The 17,494-nt window shown below is 40.6% G+C and overlaps 1 long non-coding RNA gene across 1 annotated transcript; it reads right to left on the reverse strand.

The window, feature by feature from the left end:
* Window positions 1–300: 300 nt before the first annotated feature.
* Window positions 301–15,494, reverse strand: LOC141579717 (uncharacterized). The gene is made up of 4 exons (XR_012511573.1): window positions 13,517–15,494; window positions 10,968–11,204; window positions 10,011–10,193; window positions 301–2,029 (listed from the first exon to the last, which is right to left on the reverse strand). It is a non-coding gene; the product is annotated as an uncharacterized LOC141579717 (long non-coding RNA).
* Between the last annotated feature and the right edge of the window lie 2,000 nt (window positions 15,495–17,494).

Genomic DNA, 17,494 nt, shown 5'->3' on the forward strand with positions numbered 1-17,494 from the left:
CAGGTAAAATAGTGGCATGTTAATTGAACTTTCTGGAGGCCATCTTATGGCTCCGAAGGTGGAACTCCAGGTATTTTGAAAGCCTGTGGTGAGACAGTCCTTCAGACCATCACATCAGATACGTGGCCCGTATCGTCCGATCCTATCTCCTCCAGGTATTCTGAGGCCCTTGATAACATGACTAAGCATGGAATTTCACCCCTGTGATATCCCGGAGGGGCTGGTTTGGATCTCTTTCGATTGCAAAAGCTCTCATTTTTAAACAATGCTCTCTCCTGTCCACAAATCCAGAAGTTACCATGCTATTTGAGAAAATTTATCATCACTGTTTTAACATATGCTTAATAATAATAAAGACATTCCCCCAGTATTACATCATTGTCACTAAGTAAAAATGCATGTATATATAATAATTATGTATCATTTGACAAAGTTAACTTCGCCTAACTTCGTTTCAGTGATCAAAGTACAAAGTTTTCACTCCTGGGGATTCCGTAGACCCAAGTTTCATGCTTGAAGATTGGAAGAGGAACAGAATGACTTCCTCTATTAACCTGAAAGAGGAAACAGGGACCTGCCCTAGAACAGCCATGTGATGTCTGAGACAATTTCACATTTATCCCCAGAAAAAGCAATAAAAATATGAAATATCAAATGCAGTTGGGGAAATACGATGCAGCACTATTTGTGTCCTCGATCTTGAAACCTGCCTTTCTGTGCGTACGTGCGGTTCAGCAGCTGCCCCCACCCCCAGCGCAGGAACTGCGGGTATGTTCGCTCCCTCTTCTTCCTGCAGGGCGCATCTGCGAGTCTGCGTGTTTTTTACTTTTACACGTTGCTGCTAAAAGAACAACCACAGGGGGTGAGAGAGGGCTGACCAAAAGGAGTTGGAACTGGCCCCAGACATTCGACTATGTCTTGGCATCTGGGAAAGGATGAAGCTTTTTATTATTAAGGATAGTAATGTTCTCGCTGTTCCCTGAACACACGCTGTCTTGAGCAGCTGTGTGTCCTGGGAGCCCTTTTCTTACCAGGGGAACTGTCTCAATGCGTCTTAACACCTTTTTCATCAAAGAACTCAGAAATACTCGATCAGATTTTTCCTTTCCGGCTAAAGACGGACATGTTGAGAACTGTATAACTTGCTCCAGCATTCTTTCACTAAATATGAAAGTGTCCCATTCCTCATAAGTGTAGAGTTGATTCTCTTTCTTTAAGTACCAACGTGGGGAAAATGTTGGTTAAAATTTATGTCTTTCTTCCTAGAGTCCTCTGTCTGAAAAGTCCACATTTGTGACTTAAATATGAAGTGCTGGCATTATTTCAAGCAAATGGGAATTTGTAAGTCTGTAGCCACCTTCTTCACAAATATAATTTAAAATAATGCTATTTATATATATTTTCCCCCCAAGGCAGTCCTCCTCACATTTTACCATTTGAACAAAGACAGTTTTTCAACATATTGGGATTAATCAAGAATAATTATTACCCAAATTCTTACAGCTCTAAGACGGGCAAAACGGCAGCTGGCGTCTTTCTATTGATTTACACCACAAGGTGCGATATAAGCACTATTTCCCATCAACTCGTGCCGTTGTGTCAGAGATCTTCCAAGATGTTCCCCAGGCAGTGAGTCAATACTCCATCATTGTCTTTCGCGTCTAAATGTGAAGGTATTGGTATTTTCTGAGCTCATATTCTATGCCTGACACTGTGTTGGGCAAAGGAGAGTAAGACAATTCATGCTCTCAAAAAAGGTTTCCCTGCCCCCCAAAACAGAGAAGCCAAGCATCTGCCAAGCCAATTTGTTGAATGACAAGTTCCACAATGCCCCTCGCAGGGTGGTTGGGAGGAATGGCAGGACAGCGACAGGTAGAAGTGAGAGGCAGGCATCCCCTTCTCCTCTGAGGAAGGTCTGAGAACCTCTGCTACATTTGAGCAGGCTTGAGTCAAGACAGCACGGGCGGGTCAGCCGCACACAAGCCATCACGGTTCTTCAGTTTCTTTTGGCCGCAAGCACTGCCTGAAACTGAATGAAGCAAGAGGCATGTGTTATTCAGGCTCTCACCTACGCCCGAACACAGTCAGCATCACTGTTGCAAGGCACATTAGACCACCTGTTTGGTTTTCACCTGTTGTCTCTTAACTGCAAGCTTCCCTTCTCATCTATTTCCCAGAGTCCCTGGAGGGAGGAGGGGTTGGTACTTGTTTCTTTGGTCTCCCCACAATTCCTTAGGGGGTTCTCAGCACAGCTGGGGCTGGAGATAGCTTTTCTTCAGTTGGCTCTCAAAGGAGTATCTGTACCTTGCCCTGGAACCGTGTTTCAAAAAAGATGTCACCCAGGAGGGATTTTTGTTAAAAAAAAAAAATAAAGATTTCTGGATACACCCACATTTGCTGATCCAGAATCTCTAGAAATGGGGCTTGGAATGAACAGGTTTACCATCTTTTAAGGTCATTGTTTACATACTGAAGTCTGGGGAAAAGTCTACTAAGATGTAGCTTGTAGGGACTCATTTGGATCCAAGGGACTCAGGGAATATACTCAATATTTATAGGAGAATGAAGGTGCAGTGAAGGGTGCCAGGTTCCCAGGAGGCAGGAAGACCTGGTGGGCGACACTGCTGCATTCCCTCAGTTAGTCACGCCAGTGAGTCAATATTCATTTGATTAGATAAGCTTCACTCTTTCAGTACATAACTTTCTCCTTGGGTTCTGGGAGGAGACATCAGTCAATTACACTTTGGTGTGAATTAGTCTCAGTCTTATTAGCTTTGTCTCCTTTAAAGAAGAGAATGGGGTAAGAGGAGAAAAAAAACAAACTTGAGAACTAGAGTGTTAGCCTACTTAGTGTGTCTCTCATGGCTCAATTTAAAATTTGTATATATATATATATATATATATATATATATATATATATATATATATACACACACACACACACACACACACACACACACACACACACACACACACATATACACACACACACATACATACTTACATATACAAAATGTGGGTGTATGTATATATTCCTAAGAAGACTGTCTGGGAGAGTCAGTTTTATGTGACAAGTTGATGAGGCTGTAGTACCTAGTTATTTAATAAATGACTAATCTAGATTGTGAAGGTATTTTGTACATGAGGTTGAATCCCTTAACTTTATTTTTTACTTCCTTTTTTTAATCAGTTAACTTTAAGTAAAGGAGATTAGCTCTGGCAATCTGGGTGCACCTTATCCAATCAGTTGAAAGAGCTTAAGAGCAAAACTGAGGTTTCTCGGAGAAAGCAGGAATTCTGCCGTAAGATTGCAGCGTCAGCTCCTGACATGACAAAGCGTTTCTGCCAGCCTGCCCTACCGATTTCAGACTTAGCTCCACAATCATGTAAATCCTTTGAAATCAGTCTCTCTCCATAATATCATATATTTACATATATAAAATATCCCTTTATATTATATATGATATGTGCCATTGTATCCTGCTGGTTCTGTTTCTCTGGAGAACCCTGACCCATACACCATCTTACAAATTTCTCTTTTCCTATCTTAACAAAAGGGAGGTGGAAGGAGTGGGGAGGTGGAGGGGGGCGTGATTCTCAGGAGGGAGAGGAACGCAACATCTGTGCTTCGCACTCCTGCCTTCGAGGAAGAGGGCTGGGATGCAAGACAAGTGAGCTCCCTACTCTAGCAGAGCAACAAGGGTTCTTAGGTGGAAGGACAGGTAGACTCCTTTCATTTCCAACAAGCTTCCCAGAGATGCCATCTGACCCTGACTTGAGTACCAGTCCCACGCTCTGCCCCAGCTTCCAAACCCACTTCGTTGCATCCTTCACCTGCAGAACCTTGTGAGGGAGGATGGGGCAAACAGCTCACCGGTGCACATTAGGCTGATTTCACAGTCTGGGACCCTGAAATGGACACTCCACTTGATCCCCACTCTGGCTCCATGCCCCTGTTAGCTCCCAAGATTTTTTTTTTTTAACAAAACTGCAGTTTTCCTGGTTGAAGGCCAAAAAAAGGTCTATGAAAATTGCTTCCCTTTGAAAAATCTTCCTGATAGCAGGTGAACTAACCTTTAAAGCTCTATTTTGCTGGCCCCTGAATAACAACCTTAGAATCCAGAAATAACTTGTCATGTGTGGTTTCCTAAGCCTGCTCCCTACAACAGGGTCCATTAAAAACTCACCTTATTGAAATGGAGTTGGAGCAAAGATGCTGCTTTTGTTTGCTATGCTTGTTAGGTTCCTGAAGGTGCTGACACTACAGAAATCTTAGAAAGGAAGAAGTACCCTAGGTCAGCGGTATTTGCTCAGCCAAGGTCAATCATCTTATCAAAAACCAAGGATGGTGTCCATTCCACAACTCCTACTGCCCCCCTCGGTAGGTGAGGTCACCAAGCTATTTGGCAGGCAAGGGTTCAGCAATTATAAGAGTTGGCAACAATTAAAGGAAATAAAAGCTGATTTTCAAAAATCATCTTAGCCCCCAGTGGTTTCCTACCGTAAAGAATCTCTCAGTGTATCACCTCAGAGCCTTTAGATTTCATGTTGAGATATGTTTTGGGCATTGCTTTTTCCACTTAAGAATTTAATGTAAGGTTTCACATAAGAAAACTACAAAAGGATTTGGCACTGACTTCTGGAATTTATCCAGAACACAGCCTGTATTGTGTTCCACAGCAATTTATCTGCTTAACAAGTACCACAGCTAGTAAATGGCAGAAACAGGATTTGAACCACCCTCTGCTTAAGATCAAAGCCCATGTGCATTCTTTTTTTTTTTCAATTGACATATAGCTGATTTATAATATAATGTTAGTTTCAGATGTACAATATAGTGGTATAAAATTTTTCCATATGCATGCTTTCATTCACCCATTGAACAGAGCCTTATTAATCACTCACTCAGTACCAGGCACTGTGTTATACATGACATATCATCGGAAAAAAAAAGATTAAGAAGGAATAGTGATGGTGCCTGCCTACACCTACCTCCCACCAACTGAAAGTGATGGAAAAGTTCAGCTCCCAAGGCGACAACAGTTAAGAAAAATCTGTGACTACACCTATTTACAGATAAGACATATCTCTCAGAAAGTTGATCTATTCCTCTATTTTCACAATTTCACAGTCCCAGTCCACTTCTCCCCTTTGATTTCCTAAAATATTTGATCTGGAACAATCCCCACATTCGGGTGAAACACGTATCCTCATTGTATAAGATTTAACCATGCAGGTGGACTGAACAAGATATTCAATGTCTAGAAATCAATCTTCTTCAATAATCAAAAATTTGGAGAATACTCCATGCATGAACATCATTACCATCTTGTAATTTATAATTAAAAATTAGGAAGATTGAGTAAATTATGGTATTCTGCCATCATTAAAAAAGAATAGTTTTATCTATGATTCATCACATGAAAATTGTTATGAGATAATATTAAGGGGAAAAAAGCACTCGAAAGTACTAAATATATACGTATATGATGAAAACCACTTCTGTGGGGATGTACTCCCAAAAGACAAAAACGTACCAAGATGATAAAAGTGATTGTTTTAAAATAGTAAGGCATGTATTAAGATGATATTAAGATGATGGTGTTCCCTTAATTTTTAAACATTCTTTGTAGAGAAAATAAAATTTAAAAAAATTTAACACCTTGGTAGTAGATAGGACCCTCCATGGTAGATGACTTGATGGCAATTTCTATCCCAGTTTCTGGGGGAAGGATGTGGCACTGGAGGCAAATTAAAAACAGGTAATGAATAGAGGGAAGTCTAGCGTTGATGTGGTTACTACTCTATGTGCCATTCCTTCACAGGCGGAACACTTTAATTTTAATTGCCATTTGTTTTCCTTGTAGAGTGTTTTCTGTTTTATCTTAACACAATGACGGGAGAGACACCATTCCTTGCCAAAAGCAATCTAGATCTTCTAAAACTCTCTTGCTAATGGAGTATCTTATCTCCCTGAAGCCAGAGAACTGGGCCAAATGGTTTCTTGAAATCTCTTTCTGCTTTGGGGTCTAAGCTTCAGTGATTTTACAGTGTCACTGTCCCGACAGCCCGGTAACCCTGCTTTGACTTCATACCGTTTCAAGGAAATAGCTGACTTATCAAAACAGAGCTGGGAATATTGCAAGCGCCCTGGAGATATTAGTGAGAAGTAGGGCTGCTCTCTGGTTGCAAAGCTGGAAGTTCAGAAGGAGGACTTCTTCATAATGGATGATGTCAATCATAAGAAATCCCATTTTGGAAAAAAACCAAACAATTGGATGAGAAACTCAGTTCGAGAAACACTGGCCAGAAGTTTAGATGTTGCTTTTATAGATCTCCACTTAAGAGTTGTATCATTTTTTAAAAACTCTCTTGGAGTTCAGTTAGGCAATATGTAGCAAAGCCTTAAAAATGTTCATGCCCCTTGACCAAGAAATTCTAGGACCTAGGAACCCATCTACAGGAGGCAATCAGATAGGCTGGAAAGAAACAGGTGTACTAGAAAATCTACCTGTTTAAAATAGCAGTGTCGGCAACATCAGAAATGACAGCTCTAGTAATCAGGGTTTCTCCAGAGAAACAGAACCAATAGGACAACAGAAGATGGATATACATAAAATATACCTATTTTATATATATATATATATATATATATATACACACACACACACACATATCACATATACAGTATATATAGTGAGGAATTGGCTCATATGATTACAGAGGTTGAGAAATCCCGCAGTCTGCCCTCTGTAAGTTGGCGACCCATGAAAAGTGGTGGTGCAATTCAGTCAGAATCCAAAGACCTGAGAACCAGAGAGGCTGAAGGTGTAAATCCTGGTCCAGGGGCAAGAGAAGATGAGATGAAATAAGATGAGATGTTCCAGGCAAGCAGGCAGAAAAAGGGGCAAATTCCTCCATCCTCTGCCTTTTGTTCTACTGAGGCCCTCAATTGATAAAATAAGGCCCACCCACACTGGGGAGAGCAGTCTACTCAGGGAATTGATTCAAATGCTTATTTCATCTGGAAACACTTTTACAGGCACACCCAGAAGTAATGTTTAATCTGGGCACCCCATGGCTCAATCGAGTTGATACATAAAATTGACCATAACAACAAATGGAAACACTCCAAATGCCCAACAGTAAATTATCGTATTTCACACAATGGAATACATATGGCCATTCAGAATGATATTGTACCTCTATTCTTAGTGATGCTGATGAATTTTCATAACATATTAAACAATACAAAAACTGGAAGAGAATGTGATCTCTAGTACAATCCTGAAAAATGCACACATTTGCTGGGGTAGAAATCTAAAAGGATATGCACCAAAATGTTCATAGTGATTTTTTTTCCTGGGAGTTTTGGATTTTTGCTTGGCTTTAGTTCAATATGTATTTTTAATTTTTGCTCATTTATACTTCTAATATTTCTACATTTCTCTTGCAATTATAAAAGAGATTTAAAATCAGTCTTTTTCAAGTGTTTAAATTTTTTTAAAAATTAAAAAAAAATCTTGAACTATCTGGTGTGTGCTACTTCTATAAGTGAACTACTGACACCCTGAGAGTCCTGAAGGCCAGGTAAGGAAGGGTGGACTTTATCCTAAGGGCCAGGGGAAATCGTGCAAAGACTGAGATGTACAGAAAAAAAAGGGAGCAAGGGGGAGAGATTCCTGGGAGGTCAAGTGAGAGATGTGGGTGGCTGGTAGTGGAGGTGGGGAAAGAGGGAAAAAAACCAGAGAAATATATAGGAGATCTGGAGGTCTAGGGAGAAAAAAGTCATAGCCAAGCCTTGGTGGACTTCGATTTAACTGATATAGGAAAGTAGATGCCACAGATTCGAGTTGGTAGGCGGAGTCTAGAATAGCCGTGAAGGCTTACGAGACGAGGTGTCGGGAGCTCTGATTACACAGACTATCCATGGGTCTTGGTAGGTTGGTAGGCAAGTCCAACATCTGGGCAATCAACAAGGGTATGGGGAGCAAGAAATTACTAGGTCTTATAGAAAACAAACTTATGGTTACTGGGGGGAGAGGGGTTGGGGAGAGGTAAATTGGGGGTTTGGGATTAGCAGATATACACTACTACATATAAAATAGATAAATAACAAGGTCCTGCTGTATGGCACAGGGAACTATATTCAATACCTTGTAATGGCCTATAATGAAAAAGAATATGAAAAAGAATATATATGTTATGTATAAATGAATCACTATGTTGTACATCAGACATTAACACAACATTGTAAACCAACTATACTTCAATAAAAAATTGATTTAAAAAATGAAACTGCTAGGCCTTAGTTCAAGTGTGATGAGCAAAGGCACAAGGAAATTAAAAAACAAGACAAAACCTCTTCAATCAATGGATAGAAAAGTAGATTTTCCAAAACCATATAAGTAAAGAAGAAAGTCAAGATTTGAACCCAGGGCTGTCACAGTTCCTCTTCAGTGGTCCTTTCTTGACTACAAAGTGACGAGCAAAACAATTGGGTAGAAAGCAAGCAGACTCTGCATTAAGATCTGAGGACACAACTGTGCTCAGAGCTGGTCTTACTGCTGGGCTCATTAAATATATATTGAATGAATCAGTTATTGTTATTATTACTATTTCTGCATTTGTCCCTTAACTAGGTCGTCAGCTACATCTTGCCATGCTTTCTCCTTCCTTCTCTGCACTTTGGCCATGTTGTCCTTTCACCTACTCTGATGTGAGGATTTAAATGCTGCAGGAGCCAGACAGGTAAATGAGTGCAGCAGGCCCAGTGGGATGGACTGATAAACTGGAAAAGCTCACGTCAAGTCTGAAGAGGGTGGCGGCTCCCCTCTTTCTTCCCACTGTCTGCTGCATTAAACCCTAAGCTCTAGGAGGGCGGAGTTCAAGTGTGTTTTTATTCATCACTGTGTTCTTAGCTGAGTACCTGACACTTAATAAACACTCAGGAGATGCTTGGGGATAGATGAATGGCTGGATGCCAGGATGTATAACTGAATCATGGCAGAAGCCATGTTCCAAAGCACGGCAGTGACTGAGAACCTTCTCGCTCTCCAATGCAAGGTAAACACAGGCCTTCATAATTGTATGCAGGGTGAGTGAAAATGTTATTCCTCCCAGATCTCAGTGACTGACTACAACAAAGCTTATCTCTAGCTCAGGTAACAGTTCAACATGGTGGTTCCTGGTCTACTGGCCCTCCTCCAAGTGGTGGTTTTGACTGAGGAGGCAGGTTTCTTCCACCCAGTGGTTCTATCATTCCCTAGAACAGGGATCGGCATTTTTTTTTTTTTTTTCCTGTAGAGGACAAGCTAGTAAATATTCTATGCTTTGTAGGCCATAAAGTGTTTGTCACAACTACTCAACCTTATAGCACAAAAGCAGCCATAGATGAGAAACCCACAGGCTCTTTGTGGATCCCTGCCCTAGGGCATAAGAGACCTTCCTTGGATCTCTGCTTCTGGCCAACAAAGGGTGAGAGAGTATGGGTGATCATATGGGAGACTCTTAGGAACCAGACCTGTAAGTGGCAGTCTCCCTGGCCATCACTCAGTTTACCTGACCCCAACAATCTCTGGAGTAAAGAGGGCTGGGAAAGTCTAGCTGTGTGTCTAGGAGGAAGAGAAAACTAGGTTCAGTAAGCCCTTAGCACTATCCTGGCTCCAGATTGCCCTTCTACTCACAGAGCATCTGTTAACTTCTTTCCATACACAGAACACGCCCAATCTTCCTCTCAAAAGGGCAATCCAAAATCCCACCCAGTTTCTGCATCAGCTTAAGGTCCAGCATTTTCTGATGAAACAAGCCTTCTCCATGTGATTCCTCATAGTTGTCCTTCTCCCCTCCTTAATGAACAATCAGGGGACAGGAATGGTACATCCAAAAAACAAACAAACAAACGAACAGCAACTCTCCTATTTGGAAAGGATTAGAGGAGAAAGCACAAAGCAGGCACTGGTCCATGCATTTATAAAATCCCATTGTACAGACCTCTGAAAGCCCCCTACCCCGTTTGATTCGGCCCTCTGTTTGGAGCTGCTGCATCCGTTGTTGTCCCTGGCCTCTATCTCTCCCTTCTTGCAGGTTCCATCTTGTCCATCGTCTCCTTCCGCCACATCTGAAGTGACCTCCTCAGGGCCTTCACAGTTTTGTAGGATGCTTCCTGTTGGATTGACTTTTGGGCTCGAAAGCTGTTTTACATTTCAAAGCCATTTAAAAGATGGTCATGATATCTTTCATAAATAAATTTCCTTTAAAAACTTAATAAGCTTCTAGCCAGTTTCTTATACCACTAAAAACACCCCAAATTTTACCTACACATACATTCTCGAATTTATTTGTTTGTTTCCTCCTCCTAAGCCATTGTCTCTCAGTTTAATGGTCTCTACCCTACCGCCAATGAAAAGAACAGAAAGGAAGACCACATTCCTTATCTGATCTTTGCCTCAGGGCTAAGTCTTTTGTTTAACCGGGGAGTACCGTCACTGGACTTTAATACTCAAAGCCTTATCTCCTAATATTTGGGAATCTGAAAGCATTAGTGACCCTAACATTTCAACACCCCACATTTCTTTACTCTTTGTTCCCTTTCATTTCAGCTTGCAAACCAGCCAATTCTCTCCTGAGCTCATTTTTTCCCCCTATGAAACGTTACCAAAGACAGCTAATGGTAGCCAACACACACTAGCACTCAGATTACTTCCAACCGCTTCCCCATGTGCTCTGTTTCAGTAAGCACATGATCTTCTTTCAAGTTACTGCAGGTAACCATTTTTCAAAGTGTCTTGCCGCTTTATAGCATAGTATCCATCATTCCAGCTACTCCCATCAGTCTCCTCACCCGTCACCACTTCACTCACAAATTTTAGGTTTATGCTACAGCAGCTCCGCACTTCAAGTTTCTGAATTGTTATAAAGGCACTAACATTCTGGTGGTTTAAAATACTCAGAAAATATTTTTTGACCTGAAGCAGGTGTCTGTGGTTGGATGGGTTTTCCCGGTAGCTTTCTTCCACATGGCAACTCAGGAACCCAGGCTGCTTCCAGCCTACAGGTTTCACCATCCTCCAGGGTCTTGGAATTCACCAGGTCTCTGCGTCCAGCCACTCGACCTGTGATTGGCCCATGTTCCATTGGCCAGAACTGGGTTAAATGGCTCCACCTAACAGCAAAGGATCCTGGGAATGCAGCCTCGCTGGAAGCTGGATGCCCAGGAGGAAAAAAAAATGATGGTGGTGAACAAACAGCATTCTCTCTGAGTAATGATTTATGGGGTATAATTTTCCTGACTGTGGACAGCCATCGGGTCACCAGGTCTATAGGAAAGTGATCTCTCTCTCCTCCTCTTGGCTTCTAGGTTCTGTTCATGAAAGAAAAGAAAGAAGCTGAGAGTTGCAGCAAGAAGCAGAAGCTGCAAGAAACAGACACAGTGAGGGAGAGAGAGCAAACAGGGAAAGCCTGGGAATTAAAGGCCTCTCGATTGACAGCTGAAGCCGCGCACAGCTGTAAAAAGGCAAACCCTGTGTTAAATGGCTTCAATCTGTGAACACAGTCCAGGGATCTTAACACCACGAGTTGAAAAATAGTTGAAACTTTTCCTCTGGATAAAGCAAGCTGGAGAACAAATTTAGCTATGAGTTAATAGAGTTTGATATGAGATGGATAGTTATTTATAGCTAGACATTTATGTATCTTTGGATAATATCTATCATATGCTTTGGGGTTTTAATTTTGCATTTTAGGGTTAGTTATCTGTTTAATTTTGGAAATCATAATTGATTAGATCGTGACCCATTTTTATTCTTTTTACTTGGCTGCATTCGTCAATTAATTCATCCATTCATTCAATAAATATTTATTTAAGCCCTATTAAGTGCTAGGCACTGGGCTAGGTACTATTCAAAGCTAAACTGGTCCCTGCCCTTGTGGAACTTAGAGTCTAGTGCGTAAGACAGACGTTGAGCAAATACTCTGGGACCAAGAACTGTTTACTTTCGTATTCTATGATTATGAAATAGGGGGTTAAGGTTATCATAGTATCTGGTTGTGAAGGAAAAGTACAAAAAGTTCTCAGTGTATCACACAAAAGCCTGACCCTTTTTGAGGGGTCAAGGACAGCCTCCTTGGTAAAATCACATTTCTTATTTTTAAAAAGGGCACGCAGGGAAGAGCATTTTCCTGCCTGCCACCTCTGCACCAGCCTCCTAGTTTCTCTGCCTGGAAGTGACTACTCTTCCTAGACATTCCTTGAATGTCTCTGTTTTAAAACATCCTCACAACAGTTGGCACTGTTACACGTACTGTTCCATTTCTTGCTTTTTTCACTCAGTATATACTCCAGAGATTGTTCCCTGCTAGTTCCATGGTCGTTTCCTCATTCTTCTGTAAAGCCTGCACGGTATTCCTCTGTGTGGATTACCATAGCTTATTGAATTAGCCCTGGTATCAGTTTCTTATTGCTGCTGTAACGAGTTGTCACAAATTTAGTAGCTTAAAACAGTGCAAATTTGTTATAATGCAGTTCTGGAGGTCGAAAGTCTGAAATGGGTCTTCCTGGGCTAACATCAAGGTGTCACGAGGACTTTGTTCATTTCCAGAAGTTCTAGGAGGAAAATCAGTTTTCTTACCTTTTCCATCTTCTGAGAGCTGCCTGAATCACCAAAAGTCAATTTGGTGTAAAATTTGTCAAATGACCTTTAGAAAGTCAGCCTGAAGCCACTCTGAGTAATGGCAAAATTAGCGTATTTCCTCTCTCTACTTCCTTTCTTCCTACCGTTAAAGAAAAAATTATTTATGACGCTTGTTAAAGACAGTAAGGCTAACTTTATCCAGGGGAACTACTACAATGGGTTTTGTAGTAGGGGAGAGAGATCGGGCTCCGCTCCAAATTCAACAAGGACAAGTGAGAATTTACAGCCAAGGAGCCGGGTGGGAGGTGAGTGGATGGAAAATTACCAACAGAAAATATTAAGACTAGGGGGATTCTTGCTAGATCCACAAGGTCTTGCTGCAGGCAGGCTAGCTGATAAGATACCAAGCACGGGAGATGAGGAATTTGATCAGATATCAAAAGTGGGGAGTTTCAGGATTATTGCTGAAACTGGGCTAAATGGGCCACAGAAAGAGTCTAAACTCAGGGATTAGTCAGAAAGAGCACTCAGGGGAGCCTGATACGTTTGGTCAAAGGAGAGACTCTTTGTTGTTACCCACAACCACCTATTTTAGTTGATCATGTTAACTATCCTTAATGTTTACTGTTATATCTGGAAGTAAAATTACTGCATTACTTGATTTATCCTTTTCTTTTTACCTCGGTCATAAAGATGGGAAAATCTGCACGTTTGTCTTTCACCCTATCTCCTCCTTCCCTCCAACTTGTTTAGCTATTTCATTTATGCTTTATCATGATTTATAACAGTTACAGTCTGTTTTAGACAATTATCCTCATAATTTGCTTTAGTTTTATCAATTAAATGCACTGAATTAATTTTTTGACCATAGCGTTTTCACTTACCATTAGATTGGCTGAAGTTTGACCTCTTCAGGGAGATCCTGGGATCTTTATTCCTTGAGATTTTATATGTTCAAAAATGTTTGTTGCCTTTAGACCTGAAAGACAGTTTGACTGGGAATAAACATTTGGAATCACAATTTCTTTCTTAAACATCTGGTAAGCATTGCTCCACTTCCTTCTAGTATTGAGTTGATGAAGAGAGGTTTGAAGTCTTCTGTTGGTTTCTCCTATGAGTTACTTTTAAATTTTGGCTGAATATGCAAACTATTCACTTTTTTTCAAATGCTAATTTTTACTTGCTTTACCATTTCCGTTCCTATGACCCTGAGGCAGCAACTTTCAACTTCCTCAGACATTTCTTTTGGTCTGTCTTTCTGTCTTAATAAGTCATGCTATTTCATAATTTTTGAGATATAGATATTATGTGTTGGTTTCCTACAATGGAGGGTTTAGCTCCTGTACAACCCAACCCCAACTCACATCATCCATACACACACAGGTACATACAACCATATATACTTCCCTTCCTTTCCTCTTCCTCTTCATTTGGAGTTAAACCAATATCCAGTGGTCATATTATGATGATGTAACTGTCATTCGCAGCCCAGCTATGCAGTATGCAATGATTACAATTCCTTTTTAGAACAACTTTTTGTTTGTTGGTTTCTTTCTTCTGTTCGGTTTTCTGAAGTTAAAAACTGCCTCCTTTTTGTGTAATTTTTCATGTAGCCATTCCAAACTCTTACTAGAACTGAAAACTTCTTTAAAATACACTCAAATACATTGAATATTCTATATACTTGATATTCTTCTTGCAAATGTCTCTCTTGTATTGCCGTGTCCTGCTCCAGCCTGGACGGTGTGCATCCCAGGCTCTGGCTCGCTTGCAGCCTAGGACTTCCCCTGTCATCTTTATCCTGGAAATTCCTTTTCTGTCTGGAGCTCTTAAGAACTATGTGATTTCTTCACTCTTAGTTATGTCCTCATTTGGTCAGGTCACATCTCCTGTCAGCCTTCTGGGAAAGTGTGTCTGGAAAGACAATTCTTGAGTCCTTACTTTCTCAAATTATTTTTGCTTTACCCTCACAATTTATCATTCGGGAGGATAGGGAATTCTAAGTGGGAAATAATTACATAAAACATTGAAAGAAATTGCTTCACTGTCTTCTAGCACTGATGTCGTTAAGCCTTTTGCCGATCTGATCCTCAAACATTTGTGTGTTCTCTCTGGAATCTTTTAGAAACTCTCGTTTATCCCTGACGCTCTGGAAATTTGCAACAATCTACCTGGGGGAAGTCATATTTCCGTTTAGTGTGCTAGCACTTACTGGCCCTTTCAATCTGGAAAATCATGTACTTTAATAACGAGAAATTTTTTGTTGGTTACTTAATAATTTCCTCCCTTCCATTTTCTTTTTTCTTATTTTTTGAAAATCCAGATATTTGCATGTGAATTCCCAGTAATCTATTAATGTTCTTTCTCATGTTTTGTTTCTTTTCTCCCCCCTTTTATCTGGGAATTTTTTCTTTTATTTCTTTCAGAAATGTTAGATTTTGCTATCTGATGATTAATTTGAAGGCGTTCTTTTTTTTTCTCTGAATGTTCAGTATATAAATATCTATGTCTATGTTCTTGTTTCATGGCTCTGATGTATTCTCTTATTTCTCTGAATTATACATTTTATTAAAGTTTTCTTCTGCTCTTCATTTTTTACTTTCACAATTTAGTTAGTTTGCTTTCTTCTCTGTTTTTCGTGCTAGAAACTTTCTTCAAATGTGTAATAAGTCTTTGCTGTCAGTTCACATTCAAGAATGAAGCCCTAAAAAGTGGAGCGGGACTCCATTGCATTGGAAATTGATGAACCTCGCTGGGGAGTAATTAGGAGAGACTTGATCCTTTCTTTGGGGGCCTTTTCTCTTGTAACCAGTGACTTCATCAGAAAGAAATTCCCCAGTTGCAAATAGGGATTGAAACAGTGCTAAGCATGACAGCTAGATTTCTGGGACCTAAGAAAAGAAAGTTGGAGGGTAGTTGTCACATCTTAGATTTGTGTCACCCTTAAGGTGTTCCTGGTGTCCTCCAGTCCAGAGTCAGTCTCTCTGGTTTGGGTTCTCCAGCAAGTGATCTCTAGCCTTCTGCTGAGGCTCATAAGAGAAGGTCTCATGGCTATTTGGGGCAGGGAAGAGATGGAGGGGGTGGGGTTTAATGTCTCTTTTTAAATGTTTATAGTCATTTTTCCTGTTTTCAACGCACCCTGCCCTTCTGTCTTCAGAACTACCTGTTGCCTTCAATATGTGAGTTTCCATGAGAGCAAGCCTTTCATTTCGTGTGAGCTTTATTACACACACTGGCCCACATTTCAACCTTCTTTGCTCTGCTAGGTCAATTACCACCTGCTTTCCAGTTCCACAATGTTGTTGTCATAAATCATCCTTCCCTTCTATTCTCTTTGCTTTTTTTGTGGAGTTTTGCCTTTTTATGTATTTACCATCCTCTCGATGAAGTTTTGAGGGGAAATGGAGATAAATGCGTAATTCCATCCATGGCAGCCGTGAAAGTGCACCTCTCAGCTGCCCTACGGCAGGGAGTATAATGGACCAAAGGCCCGGCTGTTAGGCTCTGGGATCCAACACCGTGTGAAGAGGCCGTGTTTCCCGACTAGCTGCTCCCAGCAGTGATGGAGTGTGGCCGGGATACTGAGGCTGGCTCGGTCCTGGGAGATGTGAGGCTCCTCTAACGGACAATGCTGGCTGGAGGACGGACGCCTCACCAGCCTTGCCAAAATCCCCTTAGAAGTGCATTACATCTGAGGCCTGACTTACTGACTCATTTCCTTCCTTCCTTCCTCCGCTCCTTCACAGGGGTCACAACTGCATCGTGGTCCCGGGGCTCACCCAGCCTCCCCTGGCTTCCTCCTCGTTCTCTCTCACAGGTGTTTCCCCGCCTCCCCACCCCATCCAAAATATCTTGTAGATGGAATCCTGTCTTGGTATCTGCTTTTTGGAGAACCTGGGCTGATGTAGCATCCAACACTTTAATCTGGAAATTAAGAATTCTTTTTCTGGATTTGAAGTCTAGAGACTTGGCTGAGACATAATTGTTGTGGGTCATCTGTCTCAATTTTTCCTAAGGTACAAGGTGCCTTTTCAGTCCTTTGAGTCATGTCTTATTTCTGGGAACTTTTCTTAAATTATGTTTATGTTCAATTATTTGTTTCATTTCTTCAGGGATATCAATTATGCATGTTTAATTTTAATTTTTATCTCCTCACCTGATCTTTTGTTAATCAATTTTATTTTATTTTCTCAATCCTCTCCTCCTTCTCCCATACTTTTAGTTGTGACTATTCTCCTTTTTTCTAATGAGACCCTTGCTTCTAATAAGACTATACATTTGCTTTCCACTCATTTTTCTTTTTATTTTCCACTCATTTTTCTTCTTTTTTTGTCTTCTCAGCACTTATTTCCCCCAATTCTTATAAGTCTACTTTGAGCTCTTATTTTATATCAGCACTTCCTTCATTAAATGTTTTTAATTCATGAGCAATATATTTGGTAATAATTCTCATCTAGTTCATAGCAAAATTCTTCTGGGGGATATTCTTTATCTGCCATTTGTTTTTCCTGTTACTTCAACATTTTTTAAAAGAAGCATTTCATAGATCCAGTGTGGTTCCTTTGTGGCTGTCCCTCACCTCTGAATGAAAGAAAATTCATCATGAACTGGATGTTTGCAGCACAGAAGCAGTAGACTGTAGCTCTGATTTCAAATTACAGCTCTGCCCCAGAATAGCCGCATGACTTCAGTTTTGCAGTAAAAAGGTAGTAGTAGTAGTAGTAGTAGTAGTAATAATAATAATAATAATAATAATAATAATATAATAACAACAACAACAACACTATTTATCTCATTGAGCATCATGAGGGCTAATACAGGAATTAATACATGAAAAAACATGTCCACCGGGCTTGTAGACC

The sequence above is a fragment of the Camelus bactrianus genome, chromosome 2 (genome assembly GCF_048773025.1).
Source record: "Camelus bactrianus isolate YW-2024 breed Bactrian camel chromosome 2, ASM4877302v1, whole genome shotgun sequence".
Classification (NCBI taxonomy): domain Eukaryota; kingdom Metazoa; phylum Chordata; class Mammalia; order Artiodactyla; family Camelidae; genus Camelus; species Camelus bactrianus.